Source organism: Chroicocephalus ridibundus, chromosome 4 (assembly GCF_963924245.1).
Source record: "Chroicocephalus ridibundus chromosome 4, bChrRid1.1, whole genome shotgun sequence".
Taxonomy (NCBI): domain Eukaryota; kingdom Metazoa; phylum Chordata; class Aves; order Charadriiformes; family Laridae; genus Chroicocephalus; species Chroicocephalus ridibundus.
The window spans coordinates 37,465,288-37,487,950 of record NC_086287.1 but is presented as its reverse complement, the minus strand read 5'-3'; the positions used below and the strand labels follow the sequence as shown (position 1 = coordinate 37,487,950).

Below are 22,663 nucleotides of genomic sequence, written 5' to 3'. Positions count from 1 at the left end.
TAAGTAAATATAATGACAGACATACTCTCCAGCTGTGATGCAGTTGTTTGAGCTGGGTTATAGATGGAGGATTTAACCTGTAGTTTTAGCTGGGAAAGGGACTCTTATATGAAGTTATGAAGCTGCTAAATTATATAAAGTAGGAGCAAAACCTGAATTGGACGGAAAAATGTTTCTTGCAATGTTTGCTTGTACAGACTTGTTTCTGAAAATCTGAATTCAGAATGGTAAATAGAGATGTACCTGAACTGTAAAACCTCTGCTGGATCTATACAGTGAAGCCTTCTCCAGGGTTCAGGAGGTTTGATTATTATTTCAGGGGGGTTTTGTTTTATTTCCTACTGCATTGCACCTTGTGTGTGGTCATCTGCATCCATGCTGAGCGAGTGTCAAAGGCTGTCATTCTGATATGATAGTGTTTTACACTTGCTCATTAGCAGTATAAGTGACTCCAGAAGGTGTGAGAGTCAAGCCTCCAGTGCTAAAAGTTGGGTAAAGATGGTCTATTGTACCTCTTGGATCTTGATTCAGAATTGACTTTTTTTTAAGACCAAAGTTTAAGGTGGGCTCCGTTCTTGTTTTTCTTTGTAAGCACGGTAAGCCTCAGCTAGCAAGTGATATATTACCTTTATGAGGTTTTATGATATACTCCCTCCATCTCGTGCATCCACGGCGTTTTGCCACTGTGTTTCCCCTGTGTGGAGGTTACCCATACTCACCAGAGCCACCTGACAGGTTGGCCACCCAACTAGCCGTGCGGGATGCCAAAACTGGAGAGGGGAGCAGCCTTCAGGGCTAGAGCTGCCGTGACTAGCCTCGCCCTGCGGGATGCTTCCCACCATATTTGCCACGCTTAGGCGGCGGAGCAGATATGTGATTTCACGTCTCTCACGTGGCCCACTGCTTGGCACAGAGCTAGATCCCCTCGTCTGTCTCACGATCTGGTGCCGTACGCGTTGCAATGCTAGGAACTTGCGAAGTTTGTTTCTGGTGGAGCGGTTTGGGTTTGTCTCCTATTTGTATGAATTGTTTATACATTTGTAATCTTGCTGCTGATAGAAAGCAGCCATGGCACAGGGTGTGATCCAACGCCAACATGAGTCACGCGGGATTTTTTTCCTGTGTGGTTGGATTGGAGCTGTACGAGGCCCAGCGTGAACTATTACAGCTTCTGCAGTTAATGAAAAGGAGAGCTTGACTGCTAAGCAGCAAATTGGTGTTATGTCTATTAGCTGGCCATAGACTTTACTGTTGATCAAATGTTTGCATTGTATATTGTGGCTACGATGCTTGGTGTAGCAGATGATCATTTGCATACTTAAAAATGATTCCTCTGAATCATCTGCCACAGCGTGTTCATTCCACCCCTAGGTAAGAAACTTCCTCACCCCTGTATCTCCACTCTGCCCCAGCAACTCCTTAGAAATCAGAAGAGCTTCTTTGAGCCGTGCTTGGTGTAAAGAAATCCTTTGTATCGACATCCAGGGATCTTGCATTTCACTATGCAATCTCCGATCCTTTGTCATGTAGCTCGGGGTGCTTGAGAAATATGGCTAAGCTGAAGAAAAAGTGGTTGATGATAACTACAGCAGCTTCCCACTGGAGGCTGAGGTTTCTGGTAATACATATGATTTAAACAAACCTATTACACTCATTTCTGCAGAAGGGGAAAAACCGCTGAAGGGCCAAATCAGTCACTAGTGTTGCCCAGTGTAGCAGGGTAAAACATTGCTAGTACACTTGCCTTTGTGCTCAGTTGGGCCTTTTAAAGGGAAGCAGTCGTCCAGTGGCAAATCAGCATTCCACTCAGCTGCTGGCAGCTGAAAGATGTATGATCCTACAGCACCAGCAAAATTCCCATTGGAGACAGCTTTGGATTGCTCTCCCCCTCTCAACCCTGGGAAAGACTAAAGAGAGGGAGGCCTGTATTGAATTTTCCTTACGCGTCCTTGAGGGGGGTGGGGTTTACTTTATAACTCATGAACTGGCAATGAGTCTGTCCCAGGCAATGCCAAGATGGGTAGATGCCCTCTTGAGCTATTCTGGCGCAGCTACTTATTTGGGTCCACTTGGTTTCCGCGCACTTTTGTCAAGACCTTCCGCAAATGCTGTTTCAAGTATTCCACTTGCCCCAAAGGATTTCTTGGGAATGGGAGCTCATTAGAGAGTCTTGGGTTACATTAGCAACCTATGGTCTCCCCACTGATGCCTGGTGGCAGCAGAGATTGATTCAAACAAGAGTCAGTCTCTTCTGGCTCTTGGGAGCACTTTTTCCAGGGGTCTCTGCTTTTGTCTTAAGTCTATGATATGCAGCTTGTGATTTCTTTTTTATTTTTTTTTTTTAGTTTTTTTTTCGGGCGGGGTGTTGGGAGGGGGAGATGGAAAGGAGTTAGGTAAATGATGGCACTATTTTTGCAGACTTTCTCTGTGTGAGGTAGATCTATTTATTACACAGAAGAATCCATCCACAATTCTTAACATTAGAACCAAACAAAAAAGCTGTAGGTATTTCGCCTGTTTACGGAGGATGGTCTCCCTCTGACGGTGCATGACTGCCCTTTGGCATCTAAAGGGTTAATCCAGTCAGTGTTTGGTATTATTAGAAACACGCTGGCATTGAAAGAGTTAAGGAAAGGGCCTTCAGGCAGTAAATGTTGAAAGATTATCCTAATTTTATTAGTGGTGAGTGTCTATGTTGTTCTTAACATGTCACCTCACTTGTTCTACAGAAAACTAAGCTATACAACGTATTGATCACCTAGCAAACCGAAGTACTAGTGACCTGTAATCTACCAAGCGCTTATTGACTTTACCCCAGTTCAGATCCACAAACGCAGATCAATTCTGTGTAATACTATTTTAGAGATTAGTAATTATGTAGTAAGTCTGATCAACTTTCCGCCTGCCCTGGAAAGAGAAAGAGTTAAGCATATACAATAATAAAAAATAAAACACTCTAAACATCTTACAAAGGAGAAAAAGGAGAAGCTGATTTAATGGTCTAATGAGGCCATCTTCCAGAGACTTGTTTTGTGTAGGGCTTGCTTTGACCTTTCGCTTTGCTCAGGAGCCCAACGCTTCATTTTTCACATTCTTGCAATTACGTTAACGCTTCAAGCATTTCTGACTCCAAGTCAGCTAGCAACACCAGGCATAACTCAACACTGTGAGTTTTTCTCCTCTCTGTAGATTCATTAACAGGTCACCGGGGTCCCAACTGAAATTTAAAACTGACTGGTTCTGTTGGGTTAGCTGAGTTATAGCAAGGGAGATGGCAGGAAAGGGGCTGAGAGAAGGGGAGGGGAGAGGGAAGACCCTGGGGTTTTTGCCAGGGAATATATGTGTAAAAACCCTAAGCGGAAGATTAAAAGGTGTGTGCAGCTTTATCATCCACCCTTTTCTTTGGAGGGTGAAAAACACATCTGAAAATCTTCTGGGGTATTGTGCTTTCCTTATTCTTTGTGAAACAAAGTGAAAACGGCCACTGCCTTTATGTGCAAGGCTAAATGACTTCTAGAATTCAGCATCCGTTTGTACCATAGTGATGGATATGACGGTCCCAGACTTTAATTCCTATTTAATCTCTTTATGGGATATTTCAAATAATGAATATGGCAGATTATGCATGAAAAGTGGGAAATAAATCTTTTTAAGGTTTAAAAACATGTGGTCTACAGGAAAGCACCAGGGAATAGTTTCAGTTTCATATTTTATGATACCAGGATTGTATACCTGATTTGTCTTATGCTTAGTTCAGTCATTTAAAGGGTCTGATCCAGCCCAGTCAGATGGAGGCTGTGTTTCCTCAGGACCTTTCAGGAAGTTTAGCATCTCTTTAGGATTAGGCCTGGGGTGATAAATTTGACTATAAATGAGAAGCCAGAGACAAAAAACTTCTAGGTTATACGGCAGTAAAAATAATAAATGGGCATCACATCCACTTTGCCTTACCCATGTGAGTAGTTCATCGGTGTGTGGTTTTTTTGGTTTGGTGTTTTTTTGATGGAACTACTTGTGCTGAATGAAGATGATCTGCCCCTTTATAAATAATATCTGAGGCTATTCTCTAGGGCAACATCTTAAAGTAGTTTTGAAACGCTTTTGTGACAGCTTGATGTTTGTCCCACAAATTTGTCCACAATATCTTTCTGTGGCAAAGACTTATCATCTGGTTCGGGGCAAAGTCAACTAAGGTATTAACTGAAATTATGTGTTCATCCCAGCTTATGTCTCTGGGTTGACGCCTATTGGAAAAAATAGGCAGTCTATTTCTTATTCATTGTATATCATCTTGTAATCCTGATGGCACACAAATTAAATTTGTTTACAAAACTAGCTGATAGTGCCCAAAGGCCTGTCCTAGTATCGAATCTCTACTGAAACTATGTGAAGCTTTGAACCGAACTCCAATGGGCAGAAAAAGGAGAGGGATATGTTGTTGTTAATAATAATTAAAAAAACCCAACAAAACCAACCCCAACACATGCATGCGAAGTCCTTGGAATTTCAATATGCAAAAACTAATGCTAAAACAACTTCTTCCTAGTGCTGTATATGTATAGGTAAGCCTGCTGAGGCTAGTACGCATATTCATCACAAGGATTCAGAACATATTTATATTCCTTTGTATTTTTACCTATAAAGCTATAGGGTATGGTTTTATTGAAAGAGAGCTGTCTTTTGTAAGAAAGGAAATTCCTAATAGAAAGGCTCAAACATCCAGACTGTGAAAAATCAAACTTGCTAATAAATAATGCTTCACTGGAGATGCATTATTTCAGGAGGCGCAGCTCTCATAAAGGTGAACTGTATGAAGTATGAAAAACTCTTAAAGAACAATGACTTTTTTCAGCTGAGGAAGATACAGGAAGAGAGTAGCCCTTATTAATTCATCTTTCCCTTTCAAGTTTGAGGGCCCCGTCCTTGTGTTGATATGTATGAGTAATTCCCATTAATGGTGATGGGAGTTACGCATGTGCACTGACAGAAGAATAGACCCCTTAGTGTTCAAAGCACATGAAATTTACATTTTTTCCATTGCTGTAATTGAGATGTTGACAAATTGGAGAATATTGATGAGCCTTTGTTTTAAGTATTTCTTGCCAAGTTTGCTTTATTTTTTCATGGTTTGAACAATGGTGTGGGTTCAGCAGCAATGAATAATAAGGGTAGAGTAAAGATAACTTTGTATTTCAATATTTTGATGTGCCAATATGAAATAAATTGTCTTAGGCAAATGGAATATGCTGTTTTAATCATTAGCTATGCATGAAAGAAAAATTGATGTTGACATCTTTGCTGTAAAATCGTTGTAATGGGGCCTTCCTTACAATTCATTTTTGTAAAATTCATTTTGTACATTTTGCAGCAATTGAACAATCCCTGCACTGTGAATAGGCAGAATTCCCAGAAATACTGAGACAGTTGGCCCAGTAACTGCTGAGCTCACACTGCACACCACATGCACATTAACCATAATGATGCCAGAACCAGCTTAGCTAAATATAGTCACATTTTAGTATCCTCCCATCCTTTCTTTTCTTTCCATCTATTGCGTGAACAAATACATCTTTTTGCAGTTCTTGTTTGATTGCTGGAGTCGGGGAACATTTACGTCCCTACCCACTTTTCAATAAGCAGCATTAAAATTTCATAGTGAAGCAAAGACTCGCTACGCAGTTTTCTAATAATCAGGCTGGTGGCAACTGCAGATTCCTCACCTTTTATTAAATCAAAGCTTAGAATGGGGGTGGGGTGTATTTAAAACATTATACATGTATTTAAGATTCTCACCTCACTCTTGGCTTTTAATCCACACAGGTTTTACACTTAGATATAGATAAAAATCTATATATGCGTTAGAAAACACTTACTTCCATATTTGAAGTATGTTGTGCTGGGGTTTCAAATGCAGCCTAGGAAAACTCTGTCAATGGAATGTTTTCATAGTGGCAGTAATCTCTTTAAAATAACCCTAAATACAATATGACAGATGCCATCTGGAATAATCTTTTGCTAGTTGCTTTCAACTTTTATTTTTTCCTACAGCTAAGTTCATCTAAAACTGGTCACTTACCATTACGGTAAACACAGTGAACTCTTTCCTCCCTTTTGTATGTGAATGTTCAAAGAAAATCACTAAACAATTCTACCTACTTAAGAGATTGTTACTGTGAGGAGGTTTGCCTATGATTTCATGTTTCTGGGTGTTTTTAAATAGATCTATGCATATATGTGCATGTGTACATGTATTTGTATTTCAAAATGAAAAAGGTAGGATTCCCCCTTAGGCCATTCTTTCCATCTCAGATCCTACTTAGCCTAACGCAATTTGCCTCCAAATGTTAGATAACATCCCATTTGCTAAATTATAATTGTATGTTTGCTACAATATTAATGGTTTCATAATGCAACGCATTCAAACATACAGTAGCAAGTGCTTAAATGTCTTCCTGTGTTGTTACAGACTGACTAATTTCTTCCTATACATGCCAACTTATTTGAAAGATCTAGTGTTGGAATCTCTGGATTTTTTTTTTTAACTTAGTCGTGTAAAGGGATGTCTCCTGATGCCTGTTAGAGTTTAATTTAGAGTAGTAATTAAACTTGAATACTGCCTCATAAACAAAAGATAAACAATAAACCAGCCACGTTCCCTGCTGTTTCATAGCTTTCTTTCCCAGATGTTTTAGCCTGATAATTTTTACATAGTGAACTACCTAGCACGGAGTGCCATGGACAGAGGTCAAAGCCTGGTTCTTTGTAATGGGTTTTTCAAAACTTTTTGTTAATTAAATACTACAGAATTTTCCTTTGTGTAGCTGGTAAAATTGTCAGATACTGAAGGACACTCATTAATTGACTTTTTAATTCTCTCCCTCTTGTTTAACAAGACGGCACTAATTTAAAAAAGCCCCATAAACTTTCTTTTAACTGTTGATGACCAAGGAAGGCCACTATTTCTTAATATTAGGGTGCCTGGGCAGTACATTAGAATCCTCTATGTCACCCTTAAAAAAAAAAAAAAAAATGCCCCAGCAGGAGCTGCTCTCCATGTTGATCCTAAGCGACGAAGGAAATGTTCACAGTGGAAGGCTTTTAATTTTTCAAACCACTCCTCAGGCTGCCGGATCTTCTGTGTCCATGGCTGGACCGCTCCTCTGTCAGCCATGATCTTTCTAATTGCCAGGTACTAGTAGGCCGCTCGGCTGCAGAAGCCATGTTATTGTCACTGGGTGGGGTAATTACTGAAAGCTGAGAATAGCTGCACTAAAGACACAGGGATACTTTCATGATCCCATTAGCATAAGAGTGGGTAAATTATTCATGCCAAGTGAGGATTCTATGGGGAAAAGTATAGTTAATGCACATAGTTTTTAAATGTATCCCTTTCTGCTCTGAGACTAAATTCTTGTTGGATTCAGTTCTCAGACATTTACGGGAAAGCTCTAGTGGCATGTTAGACGCAGTTCATCTCTCTCTGTTTGCAGCGCTCTCAATAGAGACCATCTGGCAAAGATCCAAAAGGTGATTAAACAAAATGATCAGCTCTTGTTGCTGTGTTACATGTCCAATACTCTGGATTAAAAAACATGACCCACAACAGTCAGCTAACATCATTTTTTTTTTTTTTTCCCTCTTTCCCCTTCCCCTGTAAGAATTCAGATGGTCCACAAATGTCTATGCCATCTTTGTGTCCTTATGGCCCATAATCATGAACAGGTTGTGCAAATGGCTCTTTCTGTAACACGGTCTGTTCCAGCAGCATAGAAACATTTCATATTAATTGGGTCAGTCTAATGTTCATAATGACATGGGGAAAAATTACCCAAATGTGTTCTTATAGTAAACACTTAAAATGTGCCTTTCTCCTATTAGAAAGTGAAATTTGACATCAGGCTCATGTGGCTGATTTATTTTTTAAGACGGAGGAAAATCAAAGCATGACACTGTCATCTGCTGAAAATAGTTTAAAGCCCCTTCTAACCAAACAAAAAAAAAAAAAAGAGAGGGGGAAATGAGCTGTGGTTTAACACCACAATCAGGGATGAATTTACAGTGCTATTCAGAAGAGTACTCCTTTATCATAAACAAGCTGATAATCACGCTGAATCTAACTCCCAATTAGCTCTTTCTTCGCTCACAGAGATCAGCGTACATGTCCTCCTTAAACCGTGATATGTTGCCGTTGAGTCAGACAGAACATTTGTATACCTTATGTCATATTCAGAATTTAAGGATTAACACGATATATTTACCAGAAAACCCAGTTAATCATCAAGGTAATTTTTCAAACCAATCACTTCAATGCCTGAGTTAAGGTAAAAATGCCAAGACTGTGAATAGGGGACATATGTATCTTATCTTTTTGGGGTTGCACCAAATGCCAAGTACTAGCGTAAATTCAACAGAAACCAGACATTGTTGGAAAGTAATTAAAGAAATATTGAAATTAAACCTACCATATGAGTGAAATATTTGTAGGCCCACTTTGTTGCATGCATAACAATTTGCATGGAATCGAACAGTGTTTCTTTCTCTTTTATTTCTTGAGTTGTACTTTGTCAAACGTGACAGAGGAATCACCTCTGTGTATTCAGCCATCGCATCGGAGGGATCTTCTTCATGTTGGGGATGTTTACAGTCCAAAATCAGTAGGTTTACTTAGAGGAGAAATTTATTTATTGGCGGGGGTGGGAGGGGAGGGGGGAAGGGTAAAGAAAACTTGAAGCCTCCAGACCTATGCCAAGAAAAATCAAATTCCAGTTTTGAAAGCTTAAAAGATCCACTGAGGCTGTCAGCTCTCCTTACTGTGCAAGGTGAAGGCAGTAGGTAAAAGGCAGAGACATGGCCCGAGTGCTCGGGGAGGGGAGGGCAGGCTCCCCGAGCTCCAGCGCAGCCTGGCAGATGAAAGGGACCCACATAGCCTTGGGGGGCTTAAGGCTATTACAGGGCAACTCATGCTCTGTTATCATGCTGATTTTCAATTGATTTTTGGCTGTACAGTACTTGTTGAAGGCCCTCTAGAGCATCAAACACTGCATTATGGCACTACACGTTGTAATACGTAGGCCTTTTGTCTTATTGTCTTTACTTTGCCTGAGAAGAAGAGGGCTGCCCACTCTGTGGTTGCTCCAGCTTCTGAGCAGCTTTTATATCTGGGGAAGTAGGACAGGTGAGGGAAATTTGACAGCAGTCTTTAGTTGGCTCTAAATGTGATTTGACGCACTTGTTTGTAGTTCTGAATTTTCCAGCCAATCTGGCTTTGAATAGCTGTAAAACACTGCTTTTAATTTATAAAATTACTTCTCATTCAAGTAACTGATCTCAGGGTGCTAATAAACCCAGGTCTGGTGTCTAAATATACTTCCTTCTTTCTCAAGCTTGTTGTACGATTCCTTTAAGTAATTGGTACTAGAGGCTGTTAAAGTTGGAGCTGAGGTTGCAGGAAGCTTTCTATAGGCTGAAGTAAGTAATTTCTCCTGTTTTCTACTTTCTTTCTTCACTTAAACTATTGTATTACTCAGGTAGGTTTTTCATTCACTAAAAATCAAGCCATCTACATGTAAGTCTTTATAAGCTGAGGATTTTTAAAATCAATGCATGTCTATATATTTAGGATATCATCTTCAAATAATTGCTTACAATGTTAACTGGTGATTTCTATCGGCTTGTGTAAGCCTTTGTGTGTGCAGTAGGTGATGCAAATGAATATTTAAAAATGTTTACAAGAACAAAAATATACATGTGAAAACACGTGTAGAAACTTAGACTTGCTAGTGCTATGGGAGCTATAAGAAAGCAGTGTAGTCATAAGGATAGGATGATACCAGGAAACAGTGACGGTTACCTTAACTACCCTGCTACCTGCAGGCATGGTCCAAATAACAAGTATGGTCACTGGGAAGACATCTCTTATTTCGGTGGCCTGTCTGTAGCTCCTCAGTTTGTTGCCATGAGGTAAGGATATGGTTGTCTACCCAGGGACAACTAGCTGCAGAACAGAATCCAATAGGACCTCCTGTAAGTGATGTGGCCCCTCTGACGTGTCTTCTTCCCCATCATTACAATGGGCACAAGAGTACTTAGATGTTGCGTGATTGTTATGAAATGGTCATTCTCTGTCAACGGACTGCTCTGATATTCCAGGAACGCAGGGCTACGTAGAAAATTCAAGTGCGTTCTTGCGTTGGCCTCCCTGAATTTCAGAAAAGAAGCACTGGTTATGCTGCATGTGTAAATTGTATTGCTAATTTTAACACTTCCTCTTTTTTCAACAGAGGTAAAAAAAGGTGAATGAAATAGCCTTGGTCTTTAACTTCGTATTGTTTTTAATTAATAAAACTTATGAAGTGAGCAATAAAAGATGACATGGATCACATCACCAGTTCTTTAGTGATATTTGCATAAAGATGAGAAGTCTAAAGTGATGTTTTCAGTGTTTAAAAAATTGTTGTATCACTATATATGTGTATTCCTTGTTTAGTCTTGTTTTTTTTCTCTCCCCCTGAACATACACAGTAAATATAAACCAAGGAAAACTTGATTCTATGTTCATATTTTGGTGTTAGGCATCCAAGGGTAATATTGGCTTAGAACAAGATTTTGCAATGCATTGGGTTTTTCTCTGTCCCTTTTTTTTTTTTTTTTTTTTGGCCCCCCCAGGATTTCCTTAGTACTCTAGAGCCGTAGAACAGGTGGTGATGTGTAGTGACCTTGCACATCAGTAGTTCTGCCTTTTAAACACAGGCATTGATTTTTCTCGTCCTGGCATGAGAAGATCTAGCAAACCCCCTGCTCTGCTGCCTAAGAGTTTTCAGCATGATGCACAGAGGCAATGGTGGCTAAGAACGAAAGCTTAGGGCATCAGAACTGGCAGCACTATCAGCAACAGTCGGCTTCATATTTAGATGTTTTTCGTTAACTATGAAATGCGGCGTATCTGTTCTGCTGGGGGGGAGAATTTATAACGTTTTGTGTAACTGTTTTACTGTTGTTTATCACCGCTTTCAGTCTTAATAAACATATCAATGTAGATTTCGTAGCTTGGGTTTCTACAGAACTTAGAATAACATTTTAAAATGCACTGACTAGGTGTTTTGATCATAGTTTAGTTCTCTTGATAGATCTGTCTTTTGTTTATTGGGTCAGTGATGGACTGCCCAGATAAGGTTTAAAGGAAGGGGGTAGGAATCAGTTAAAAGCAGTTCTTCCTCCTCAGAGGAGAGAAGAGGAAGAGACAATCCGCATAAGATCCTGATCCTTCTTTCGTGGAATCGGTAGCAACAACAGGGGCACTTCTGCTTTCAGATACGCAAAGTCTGGGTCAAACACATCCAAACAAATGAAAGCAAAGCATGATTCTCTTATCTTAAAAAACAAACACATAAAAAAAATTTAATTTTTTGACAATTCCCATAGAAACTACTGCATTAAGACACATGGGAGCTACAAAAAGATAGCCATAAAGGTCTAATACTTCCTAACATTTCTGAACAAAATTTCATCATGCCTTACATCTTAGAGGACAAATAATAGTAAACATCAGCTTTTCTTATTTGCACATGAAAGTTTTGAATCCCTTTCTTCCTCTGGTGGTTTTTAAATGTAAAAGTAAGCTTCAGAGAAAAATAAATTTGTGCTTTCAGTTTGGTTCATTTCTTAAAATACCAACACTTTTTCAAATCTGTTGGAGAGCATAGACTTATACAGTAAACTCAAAATTACCTTTAAGGAATTTGACTGCTGCTGTTTGATTGCACTCAATATAGTAATTCACCTCGTGTGCAGGTAGGTATGTGTGGCGTTTGAGGAAGTAAATGGTTCTTCATTTCCTACCGTTACATATGGGTAGCTTATAAGTGACAGCCCCAAAGCTCGGCTGTGTTTGGGTTATTTGTGAAGCCACCTTTACCCCAGCATACAGAGCAAACACAGGGAAATGATCTGGTGGCAGCGTTGGCCTGATGGCTCTGGTGCCCCTGTTCCTACCTACAGCTGGGGTGGCGAGCACAGGAAAGAGCAAGACAAAGTGGTTTCCCCGTGCTCTGCTGACTTCCCAGCTGCTCTGGGTCTGAAGTCCATTGCTAACTCCAGATGCTCAAACTTGCGCTGAGTGCTATCCTAGACTTCTGGCCGCATAACTTGTGGAAAGAGCTCAAATTATTTTACGGATGGTTACCTTTGTACACCCTTGGCACTATACATTCCTCATGCACAGGCTAGGATTGGGCTCTCCTACTTTCTTGTGTAAACAGAGCATTTGCTATAACTGACAAGGATTGGTGGTGCAGCCATGAAAGCGAGAGAGGGGAATTCAGCAAATTCTCTATTAAGATGTGATTTGTACCATGAAATTTTTTGACAACCCCGGCATTTAATTCTTAAATAAGAGCACTCTTTCCCTTACAATCTTGCATTATGCCCACCAGCTTATTGTGGCTACACTTGTTTAAGCAATTACATTTGTTTTAAACTTTCCTTGGGCCTCTCCACATGCAGCTGTAAGTTGGTCATACCTAGATTTAAGGCAGACCCTGGTCGCAGAGAGTTCAGCAGAAGTGAATATGACAAATACATGCATAGAATTTTATTGCAGGACTTGGTGCTAAGGTTTTAAATTATTTACAAGCGTAAAATTCAGAAATTCGCATGAACTCCCTGTCTAATTTTACACTCCTGCCTAAAGAGGATGGAACATCGCTTAAACAGCACAAATGAGATTTTTTTTTTTTTTTTCATCTTGGAGCTTCCTTCCTGATTCCTCCCACCTCAGATTTACCACTTACTGACGGTTCTCTATTTCGTGGGACTCCTGACCCCATACATCTGTTAAAGGGGATAGTTCAGGACGAACACAGCCTCCTACTCAGTAGGACCACAGTGTTCTCTTAGCTCCTACTAGATGCTTGAACAAGCAGAGGGCTTAAGTGAAATCCTTTAGCTGAGCCAAAATCTGTTCTTATTTAGGGACTAATCCAAAGCCTGTTAAATCAACAGAAAGATTTTGGTTGACTTCAGTGAGCTTTGGATCAGGCCCTTCCTTGCTAATACATCTGAAATCAATGGAGCTATGTTGGGCTTCTGCCAGTAAAAAAAAGGGAGAGGGATTGTCCTTCTGCTTTATTTGTACAGTACCTAACACACTGAGGTCCTGGTGCTCAAACAGTGCTCGCAAGCGCTTCATTGAGACAATGGGAATTTTGACCTGATTACATTGGTTGGTGTTCATGGACTTCCAGTCACTTGGGTAAATAATTCAGTTGTTTAAAACAACCATGTACGTTATGCATCCACCTTGTGCCCACGCATTGTTTTGGTCCTCTAATGTTTTATCGAGAAATTTCTTGCGAAAAGTAAAAAGAGAGGGTGATAATTTTTATATCAGGATTTTTTTTTCATATTTCTGTGCTATCAGATTGTGAAGAAAGCTGTTGTGAATGAAAAATACTCAGACCATAGAACACGTAAAACCCAATGAGTGTAACTTTGCTGTCAGTTTGCTGCCTTGAAAATTATTAAAGCCCCGCGTCTTCTCTACAGTCAAAAGGCTGTCACCTTTTTATTTCTTTATTACTGCCTTTTCTTTATATTTTATTAAACCAAAGCCCAAATTATAATTTGCCACTTGTTAAAGATTTTAATGTAATAATTAGCATTGTAGAAATGGGAAATATTTTTAGGCAAGAAATGGCAAAGGATGAAAGGATCCAACATGTACATCAGCATAGAAGTTCCATTTTCAGAAGTGCCTGCGACATCCAAAGTGGGACCTCAGTCTGGCAAAGATTTATACATTGCTTAACTCCCTATATTGCAAGTCCTGTTATCGAAATAGAGGCCCACAGTAGGGTTAATATTGACCACCTCAGCTTTTGTAGGATTTGTGCTTGAATGATGAAATACCAGGTACAAGGAAGCAGATAGTTCACACAGATGTGAATAACCCACCTGAAAGTCTTTCTAGGAACTGTGTTCTCGGTCAGCATTTCAGCTGTGTAACGCATAGGTATATGACAAGTTCCTTGTCAAAAACTACTAAAAGAAAAACTTCCTAATTATGTTTTCAATTGACACTTTCATTCTAGTCCTAAACTACAAATATTTTCCTTAAAAAGAAAGCTGCTAGGTTTTGTTTGTTTTAACTTATTCAACTTTTGATTAGATTTCATGTGCTTCTGAGTCCATGCACTTAAGATTCATTTTGTGCAAAATATCTGTCACCATGTGAAAGTGTCTTTGAGTAAGAAAAAGTTCCTGATCCATGACATTTTTAAATTTTTTTTGTGTGGTAAATTTAGACAAATCTTTCCAGATGAGTAGCATTAGACTTAATTAATTCCTTGTTTTAATAGTCTTATTTTTCTTCAACAGTATTTTCTCCATGTTGTGTAAAATGGTAGATTCCATGAGTTTAAAGTATTACAAACTCAAATTTTGATTTAGAAGCTACTGAAAAACTTAATGCATACAGATGTCTTTCATTTTTGGGAAATGGGGATAGGCTGATCTGTGCTAGAATCTCAGCTGACTTACAGTTTTGGGTTTTCTGCCCTTTCCACGTGCAAACACTTAAAAAGAGAAAGATGACTGCAGTACTTGTACTTCAGTCCAAGGGAGAAGTAACAATGCAATTTTCCAGTTAGAAAAGACATAACAAAGACTATCTTATTAATGTTGAATGTTTCTTCGATTTTAATTACTTATAGATTTTACTGTTTTCTTTTGCTGTGTTGAAGGGACCATACCTGAACTTCACAAACTTACTTCAGTGACTAGAGTCAGACATAGTTGATAGCTAAACGCTGTGTATGGGCCTGTCATCTTCTGTTTCTTTTTTCTGTCTCAGAATAATGAAGTTCATCCTGCCTTATCCATTTCTAGAAGATCTTCTGTAGTGCATGCTGCAATGATAGATGAAGCACTTTCACTTAGCTGTGAATTGGTTATCCTAATTATTTCCCTGAGTTAGATCTTATTAGCAGTTCATATTCCCAGCTTTGAGTGTTGTTTGGCATAAAGTTCTGTCTATGAGCAAGGTTTTATGAAAGAAGGGCTTTATTGATTTTTTTTTTTTTTTAAGATCTTTCATTCATTCATTCTATTGATTTATAACTCAGGCTCAACTACAGATTTGGCCCTTTTTTGTCATTTTCTTTTCTCTTCTGAATCTGAATTTGGGCAGGAATATGTTTCATATAGTCAGGCCTTTCTAATCTGGTAATTCATCAGTGACATTCAGGGTTTGGTTTCAAAACCCTCTCTGCTTTCTTGTAAACTAATCCTACAGTCCTAGGACCACCAAAGAAAATGTCATTTTAGCTAGAAGTCCACTGTCAGAATTCAGGTTTACTGTATGCCAATTAACCCTCCTTTAAGCTCTTCCAAATGGCCATCAATCTGGTTTGTTTAAAAGAAAAATACTGTCCTTTTATTTTGGAACTAGTAAAGTATTTTACATCTTTCTAAAGCAATTTTCTGCATTCTTACTGACTTCATTGATGTGAATGTAAAGTACACAATAGGTCAAATTCTGACTTCAGTGGGAGTTGGTGGGAGCGCAGTCTGTATATTTGAAAGCAGAATTGATTCAATCTTGGTGTGTCTGTGCAGCAAAAAAATGTTATCTCTATGTAATTTGTCTTCATATAATCAGAGAGTATAGATGGGAGTTTGTTTCTCAAGTTATTTTCTATGGCTGCCTTACGTGAGCTCAGAGGAGCTGCTTATGTTCTTGGTCGGGGTGTGTGTTTATGTTTTTTTTTCCCCCTTGTTTATTCACATATAAACATTTTACATGCTTCCTTAGAGAATTTCCTTGTAAGGTTCAGTTGTTCTTAAGAGGCTGAGAACTTGTCTAGTGCATAATTTGTAAACTATGCGAAGAGTACCCTTCAGTTGAGGCAAACCCTAGAACAATTCCCTTGGACCTACTTTGCTCGCCACTGCAGTACTCTTGGATGTAAGGGTCCTAGTTCCAACTGTGGTTGTAATGAGCAGGATACACCCCTGCAAGGCCAGATGTCCAGTGGAGGATCCATGTATTGGTCTTCTGTTCCAGTCTTCCATCAAACAGCTGTTTGTTGTAGCATGATTCTTTTTATTTCAGATCATCTGAGAAGGATATTGCTTCTGAAGACAAAAACCTGTGTAACACCCTCTGCTCTTATGCCTTCTCCATGCTGATTAGCTGTTCTTGAGTTGTCTGTCTTACTTAATGGGAGAGGGGTGTAACTGGTATGAACGAAATGAGATTGTTGCATCCAAAAGAAAAGGGAGAATGTCAGTTACACGGTGGGCAGGAATGTTGCTGTTAACATTGGGTGAAAACTTAGATTTTTTTTTTTTTTTTTTTTCACTTGCATGCTTCATCTTAAAACTGAGTAAAAGCTGTATCTTACACTTTCAGAAGAAAAACTTCATTTACACTGGGTTTTGTATGCTTTAGATAACTGATTCAGCAGCCTTGATCTACTCAATTGTTACTTTCTTGCTGCCTTTTTATAACAGTCTTTTAAACAACTTATTAGGAACTCCTTACCTTATTTTTAGATTGCTACAGGTAGAAAACATTGACATTTAAAAAAATTTTTTTTCAAAGTAGTTTAGGCCTTTAACATAGCATTAGAATATTTCCTTCTGTAAATCATCTCTCATATTAAAAAGCAACTGTCAGTTGGTTTCCTTCCTGTCCTGTACGTATTTGAGGTTATAACAATAGGAGTTCCAAGCTGAGCTTTTTTTTTTCCCTCCCCCCTCCTTTTTTTTTTTTTTTCTTTAAGTTGATGACTTTGGTGTGTGTGTGTGTTCTTTCTCTTAGTTACATTAAATATCCATGAAGGTAGGGGGGTTTTGGTGGTGGTTTTTTTTTTTGTTGGTTTTGTTTGGTTTTGGTGTTTTTTGGTTTGTGGTTGGTTTGGTGGTTTTTTGGGGGTGGTGTTTGTTGTTTTTTGGTTTGGTTTGGTTTTTTTATAGTATGGCAGAGAATAATAGGACATAACTGTGAAGGATTAAACCTTTTAAAAGTAGATTTTGTAAAATGTGGGGCATGGACAAAGCTTTGTCAGGCTTTGCTTGAATCAGTCCACTTCCCCTATAAGAAACAGTAGATCCGCAGACAGGCTATGGCTTTTGTCGTGTCCAGGGGACTCCACTGAATCTTGGCCTTCATTTAGGATTCCCTCCTGATAAGTAAATTCCCATGACCGCTTTTGAAGCTTTAAAAGCTTTGGTTTTGTTTTAAAAGGCCTCTGAGCATAGGCAATGTTTTCATAGGCATTTAGAAACAAAAACCTGAGCTTTTAAACCTTCAAACGTCGCTGCGGGGATTCACTTTGCTTCTCAGCAGACCAAGTCTGAGATAACACCTGCAAGAAGTGTGTATCTGTGCGTGTGGATTTTGCGAAAATTGTGATGCACCATCTCAACTGACCCACAAATGTAACAGCAGCGTGTATGTGTGTGTGTAAATCTTATTGTTATGTTTTGTTGCTATTCATTTTTAAGAGCAAAATATTATTTTGGTTCTGTGGAATGACTGATGTGGGGTAAGCCAATTTTGGTTTTAGATTGCTTTCATTTCTTCTCCCTGTACGTCCTCTGATGCAAACGCTAACAAATGGTCTTCAGAAGAACAGACTGAGTGAAAGTCCCTGGTTATCCCTTTCATTATCGGTTTCTTGCTTCAGTCTTACTTTTTTCTTCTACACTAATGTCAGTTGCACAATAAAAGGTAGTTTTCTGTAAGTAGACGGGTCATACCGTATGTAAACCCAGGTCTGTGATTATTAGATGAGAAATAATGTATAACAGAAATGGGAGGACAAATCATCAGGCTGCTGAAATAACAGAAATACTCACTTGCGCTCCTTTTCAGCTCCATCTCTTTGCATCTTAAACACCTGAGGTGAAATTTTGGCATGTTTCTGAGGGAAGGGTGAGGGGATTTTCAGAATTAAGGATAGATACTAAATGAATATGTTAACAGTGCTTTTCTCCTGTCCTGTGCTGTTCTCAAAACACCTGTTAAAACAAACAAGCACATATTTCGGGATTGATGATACTAACTGGCAAACTTGGCACCAAATAACCTGCTGAAACTAAAATGTTGATGCAGAACATGTGCTTAACTTAACAGTCCATAACCCTGTTTTTAGAACACTGAAATACCTACCCCGAGGAAAGCTCATAAAACGAAGGTCTTTAAAGTTCATAGATTAGACCAATGAAGCTGCAGCCGTTTTTAAGAATGTGTATCTTCATTGACTCCTATTAATTCAAGATGGCCAAGTGTATGAAATACGAGACATGAAAGCACTGAAGAAGATATTTTTACTTTTTTTTAAAGTGTGCTTTCCACAGGTTCAGTGGCTAAAGGAATGAGCAGAAAAGGGATGCCTGGAAAGGCAAACATTCTGCGCTTGGGAGGACTACATATTGCAGGCAGATCGGAATGAATGTCTGCTTGGTTTCCAAGGGTATTTAATTGAGCTTTTTACAACATATAATGCTTAATTCTTCTAGAAATTCCCAGTGCCCTTAAGATTCTATTGCTTGGGATTAGGTTGAGTAATTTAGCATATCTCTAATCGTGTTTCCCCATGTGTAACGTACCAGGCACGTCTGTCTTACTTTAATGTTAAATATATAATTTATAAATAGATAACAATCCTGATAAGCTTGTTTGAATCCATTCTCAAATGAAATTGCTTGTTTTGTATTGCGTGTGATAGCTTCGAGCTGCTTTAGAGTAACTGTCCTCAACAATGAAGAAATCTTTGTTATACTATTCATCTGGAGGCACTGGAAATTAAAAATCTGAGCTACCGTAGCAACTAGGACCTTTTATTTCTGAAGTGCTCCTCAAGAAATAAACTTTCTGCACCAGGGAAATGTGAATTAGTAGGAAATACATGAACACACATAATTTTCCTTTTTGCACTTGTGCGCACAGGGTGCATGTTTGTTTGTTACTTTTAAATGCAAGAAATTAGAATAAGCTATATTAAGCAGAACAGAATTTTCTTCATTGAATTTTTCTGGCTGTGTAACTTTTCTGACAAAGAAGCTTACTATCTTCCATTTCACCAAATGTGCGCTTTTTTTGACTCCAAACTATATGTTTTACTGTTAGACATTTTGGGATATGGTGGTTTTATTTCTCTTTTTCGGGAATAAACCAGAAGCATCTTCTGGTGCTGAGTAGCCTGACAGAAAGGGAAAATAGAATACTTAAGTGATGAATTGGCAGAGTGGGGGTGGGGGGGGATGGACTGTTTTTTTTCTCAGTGTTCCTTACTTTTTCTCTTTTTTTTTTTTTTTTTTTTTTTTTTTTTGGGATAACTGAACAAAACTCGGGGGGGAAAAAAACAAGTTGTCCTTAACAAGGAAATTATTTAGAAGTGCAGTGTGTTTACGTATCTGGATGAGAACAGCGCATTGTTAGCAGTGACTGCGTGCATCGCATGATGCAACCTTTTGACAACTGAGTGTCTGCTGGAGACATCTGTGAAGGGTGACCTTTCGCCCTAAGGAAGAATGCTCTGAAGGTGGGGAATGCCATTATCTGTCCCGGCCCACCACGCGCAGGGGCTGCCCACCACCGTCCTCACACCCGCCTGCTTACGCGGCTCTTCAGATACAAATCAGATGGGCCAAAACTGAGGCAGATTCTCCCAAAGAAATATGAAAAACTAACTTGCTTCATCCTTGGTGGGAAAGCAGAGGTTAAGTCAGGGGCCTCGGACAGTATGAATTTAGAATGAGATCCTTAGCCTTTAAGTAGTCTTATTAACTAAGTCACCTGAACAAGGATTGCTAACACCTGACGTGCCTGCCACTCCCTCAGACCATTTACACCACTTGTAACCAGCAGTCTGGAAACCAGTATATACACCACCTTACCCTTCAGACACGGAGGTTCAAGTTAAAAACTGTAGTGTGCAGACCCAGAAGGCATCAGCTGTCTCTTTTTCAGGTGGTGGGAAGGAGAAGGTGGAGGAGAAGGGCTGAGGTAGGCGGGGGAAGAAATAATACTGATAAAGTGCTGGGAATGTTTTCAGACCAATGTATTTCTGATTTTCATAGGAAAGAAAACCCATCGTACCGGCAGTAACCTGAGAAACTTTCTGTTATCATGCTCTTTTTAATTCACAAGCCTGAATTTCCTGGTACAGGTGACTCTGAAAAGCAGCATCGCGTTGGTGATTGCTGCTGCTTGTAATATGCTGCTGGGTTTGCAGTGGTCCTTCATGGACAGTCACCGGCTGACTGTTAGTCAACAAGGACCCACGTCCCACTTGTTATAGGTGAAGTGGTGATTTCTTGTCTCAAGTGGCTGTAGTGTTTTATGTGTGTGGTTTGGGCTTGTTTTTTTTTCTCTCTCTCTCTTTTTTTTTTTTTTTTAACTAAAAACCAGATAACATAAGGATCTTTGGCTGCTAAGAACAAGGCAGCAAATATTCTATCCCAAAAGGTGGAGCAGTCTTGAAGAAAACAGGTTACTCCCTTCCCTCCCCCCCTCAACACCCTTTAGTCCCACGGAACGACTGCATGCTTCAGCACGGATTTCTCTGCTAGTTGGATCCCAGGAGGCCTTATTGAGTGCAGCGCTGCTCGGGGAGTTGCAGCTGTATAAAGTGGGGAGGAAAAAAAAAAAAAAAAAAGATGTAGTTTGTACGAATTGTTCTTTACCTTGGTTTGGGTTCAGCATGGCAGCTGCACTCCGACTTTGTGTGTGACAGCACAAAGGACAGCAAAAGTGAAAAGCAAGTCAGCAAGTAGAGAGACAAAAGCAACGATCAGCTAATACAGCTCCACATGGCCTAACTAATTTATGAGAAAAAAACTGTTCTGTTCATTGGATCAGCACTCTGAGGAGGCAGGTGGAATTGTAGGAAGTTTTCATTGAGTCTCTGGAGCAACTAAGGAAGCCACTGGAGATTCTTCTCAGTTTGAACTTTATCAGGGTCTACGCTTAATCAATATGGTATTGGAAAAAGAATTAATTACTAAAGCAGAATAAAACAGCTGCATTTTAAACTAAGGATCCATCAATTCAGTAATCTTCCAGTTACAGGCTAGGTGCCGTGAGGATCATTTTGACTTCATGTAATGAGGAACTGAGGGAGTTTCCTCCTGAACAGGCTGGGAATTCACATTAGCCTATTTCAGCTATTTGTCATCAGTACAACTCATTTCTCCCCTTCTGAATTACAATTTGTATTTGATATACTGTCAAACCCACAAAATTCCCATATTCATGGAACTGAAAGCATTAATGCGGAAATCATTGTCACCATGAGAAAAAGTCTTAACCTTCCTGAGCCTCTTTATTCTATAGGCTGCGGCTCGAGTGGTTTCATGCCGGACATACCTCTATTGTGTTCATTGTGAGGGTCAGGGACCTGCCTGTTGAAGAAGCAGTAATTTGAACACAGCCTGTAAATGTTTCATCTGTAATTTCCATAATGGTGAATTTCAAGGAGGGCTGAGAAGGGTTATGGGAGATGAATTAGGTTTTTAGTGAGCTCATTAGGAAGCCAAACAGAGTTTAGACAGCAAGGCGGTGAGTGTGGCTGTAATCAGTTCTGCTCGCTTTGTTCCCTGCCTTCGGGACATTTTTTGAAAACTTCATGGCAGGGGCTGATGAGAATATACTGAGCAGAGGCTGCAATCTGATGGTTGACTTGTTGATTTGTAAACCTCTTAATTCATTTTTTGTTCAATTTAATCTTTTCTTTCTTAAGGAAAATTAGTTGAATGTTAGCCCTCTTTGCACTATTCACCTCTTAAATTATGCTCATTTTGAGGAGCTTGTTATGCCTGAATAAACATGAAATGACTTGGCATTTTCCCATAAGAGGCACACCCATTTTAATACCATGTATTTACCATTCCTGGAAATGTCTCATTAACTTCTGAAAATCTGTGAGCATGATATTTTTGGGCTACTGTAACACACCTCTTGGCAGTCACAGAAGGCAGTTTGGTTAATGCCTCATAATATCCATTTTTATTCTCAACATGAAGAAAGGCTCTCTATAGAAAATTGATGCAGTTTGCTCTGCTAATTTTCATGCTCATTCCAATTAATTTAACATGACCCAGATTTTCTTCCTCGGGCTCATCCTGACTAATTAGTAAGGCAACACCTAGAACAAGTTCTGTTTAATAACATTGAGGAACACTAGTTGTGAGTGATTTTGATGCTAATAAAGATATTCACTGATGGGACAGATATTTGATGTCAATTATAGTATGTAATTTAGAAGTCCCAATGTGCTGGATAGAGTATAGGAAGGCTGGCAAATCACTATGGGAGATATTTTTTTTTTCCTTTTTGTTAAAAAGACTTCCAAAGCACCTAGCTATCCTGAGGGACCAATTAGTTTATTTTTTTGGTACAACTAGTAGTATTGTCAACTAATTCCACAGTAATAGATGGGGTGGTGCTGCTAAGGACATACAATTGCTGAACCATCAACAGCCAGGGCTCAGGCTTGCATTATTTACCGAACCTTTATCACATATGGGAAAAGCCACCGTGGGTAGAAGAAAGCAGCGCTGGTTGAGGAGAAAAGGATGGCCTGCTCACCTCCTTGATTTAGCTTCTCTTGCCATTGTCCAGATGAATCTATTTTGTAAGAAATAAACGGGGTTGAAA

At 39.3% G+C, this 22,663-nt stretch overlaps 1 protein-coding gene across 7 annotated transcripts in view; it reads left to right on the top strand.

The window, feature by feature from the left end:
* Nucleotides 1-22,663, top strand: part of MEIS2 (Meis homeobox 2) — a 177,200-nt gene that overhangs the window by 17,834 nt on the left and 136,703 nt on the right. The gene's annotated exons all lie outside the window — the stretch shown is intronic.